We start from the raw sequence: 2,764 nt of genomic DNA, 5'->3' as shown, positions 1-2,764 counted from the left end.
TAGTGTCTCTATCACTGTACAATACTGACCAAAGCAAACTCAGGCCAAGCCAGATACAAGGGGAGGAGTCACAGATCTCATTCTTGATGGCAGGGATGTCATGAAATTTGTAGACTTGTTTTAAAATCTTCACATTTCACTGAGGTAACTTAATAGATAAATTTTTTAAAAATCAACTTTATTGAAGTATAGTCTACATCAATAAAATTCATTTATTTCTAAGTGTACAGGTCAATAATTTTAGACTAACGTATACTATTAATACAAGGTAAGTGCCACTCAGTCAAGATATAGAACATTTACATTTTCCCAAAGACTTTCCTCACTTTCCTTTGTAGTTATTCTTTCCAGCCATTCATTTATTAAGTTATTCATTCCACCATTCCTGTGGCTAGGTAACTACTGATCTGACTTCTATCACTAATCAATGATTTTTGCCTTTTCTAGAATCTCATATTAGTGGAATTATCCAGTATGTACTTTGTGTGCCTTGTTACTTTCCCTCGGCATGTCTGTAATATCTATGTTATTGGTTGTATTAGTCCTTTTAAATTCAATGTTAAGTTCATTTACATTTAATGTCATCATTGCTATGTTCAGACTTAAATATACCATCTTGTTTTTCCTTGTCTCTTCTGTTCTTCTTCCTCCATGTCTTTTTCCATTTGTTCTTTTCAGATGATCAAATCTTTTTTAAATTTATTTCCTTAACCATATCTTTTTTTATTATGCTTTAGTGGTTGTTCTAGAGCTAACAAGAGGCATTTATAACTTTTCAGAATCTAATTAGTCAATATTTTACTTCTTCATACTCACAATTCACATCCCCTCCACATGTTCCTCCATCATCTTATCCTGTTCATTTCACACCTGATACTTCTCACATTCTATATTTCACTCAAGAAATGTGACAGTGTTACAACAATATAATTCATCTGCCCTATTTATTTGCTTAATTGTAATTATATCTTTTACTTTTGTTTACATTATAAACCCTATCTTAGAGTGCTTTGAAGAGCCAGATATATTTTACATTAATTACAAGAAGAAAGAAAATATGGTTTTTCAATTACCACTTAGTACCATTTTTGGTGGTCTTCATTTCTACCTGGAGGTCTGAGTTATAATCTGGTACCATTTCCCTGGGGAAATCCTTTAACGCTTTTTAAAGTGGTGAGCTGCTAGAGTCAAAGTTTCTCTGATTGGTTTACACAAAAATATCCTCATTTCACCCTTGTATTTTTTATAAGGTTTAGAATTCTGACAGGTTTTTTTTTTTTCCTGCACTTTAAACATAGTGTTTCACTATCTTCTGTAATCCATTATTTCTAAAGTGAAGTCAACCATAATTATCTTTGTTCCCTTAGTATATAATATGCTTTTCTTTCTCCCTCAGCTGCTTTTTGAGAATTTCCCTTTGCCTTTGGTTTGCAGTAATTTGATTATGATTTACATAAATATGGTTCTCTTTATATTCATCTTGCTCAGAGTTTTCCTCAATTTCTTCCAAGTTTTTCCAATTATTTCTTAAAATATTTTTCTGCTTCATTGTCTCATTTACATACTCCAGTTTTGTCTATATCCATATATCTATATATCTATATCTATATATTTGTTAATGGAATTTGATATTCTTCTGCAGGTCATTGTGGGTCTGTTCATTTTTCTTCAATATTTCACCTCTTTTCTCAGATTGGGAAATTGTGTCTGTCTTTAAGTTCATTGACTATTTATTTCTGCCATCTCCAGTCTTTTGTTAAGCCTATCCAGTGAATTTTTAAATTTCATTTATTATAGTTTGTAATATAATTTTCCTTATTTTGTCTTTTTGTATAATTTTGTCCTTTTTCTGCTGAACTTCTCCATTCATTAAGACTATGTTTCCTTTGATTCTTTTCACATATTCTCTTTTATTTTATTGAGTACATTTATAATATCTTCTTTAAAGCCTCTGTCTGCTAAGTCCAAAGTCTAGTTCTCTTAGGTTTGGTTTCTATGGATCAATGTTTAATTTTTTATGGCTATGGATCGTATTTCCTATTTCTCTAAATCTAGTGATTTTCAGTGAATAATGGATATTGTGTATATTCCATCAGAGAGACTCTAAATCTGTAATCTTTCTCAGGTCTGTTGGCTGTTGTTTTAGCAGACTGTTCAATTATGGACTCATCATGCCGATCTTGTATAGGCTTGGTTTTACACTATTAATGCAAATCTATGAAGAGCCCAAATTGTTGCTCTAGATTCTCTAAGTTTATGGGAAACAACCTCCAAATCCGTCTTGTCTGTGGATCTTGTTGGGGTTTGCATGTAGACTTTTTAAGGAAAGGTCTAGAGAAGGACTTTCTCCTGGGTATGATTCTAACTCCTAAGAGAGAGCCTCTCTTATTTTGTTTGTGTTGCCAGGGTCATTGATGAAATCTCTTTAACGTCACTTTAACATTGCTGAAATCCCAATATTCCCTTTTGCTGTTCCCCCAGAACTTCTTGACCTCCTCATCTCTGCTGTGCTGTCAATCCCATAAAAGCTGCAGTGTTGCTCTGGTGGTGTAAATCTTGGGTTTTTCTGGTCTTGTACGTGTACAGCCAGCCTTCAGCTAAGCCTCATGGGGAAACCCTGTGCAGACTTCCACATTCAACCCTGCTTACCTCTCTTCTTTCTATTACGCGGGCCCACAGATTCTAACTACTTCAAATGTCCAGTACTCTAATCTGACTCAGTGGGACCTTCATATTCTGCTTGAATTTCAGGGATCTGTGCCAA

Source organism: Propithecus coquereli, unplaced genomic scaffold (genome assembly GCF_000956105.1).
Source record: "Propithecus coquereli isolate 6110/MARCELLA unplaced genomic scaffold, Pcoq_1.0 Scaffold191, whole genome shotgun sequence".
NCBI lineage: Eukaryota > Metazoa > Chordata > Mammalia > Primates > Indriidae > Propithecus > Propithecus coquereli.
Note: the sequence above shows the minus strand (reverse complement) of the source record.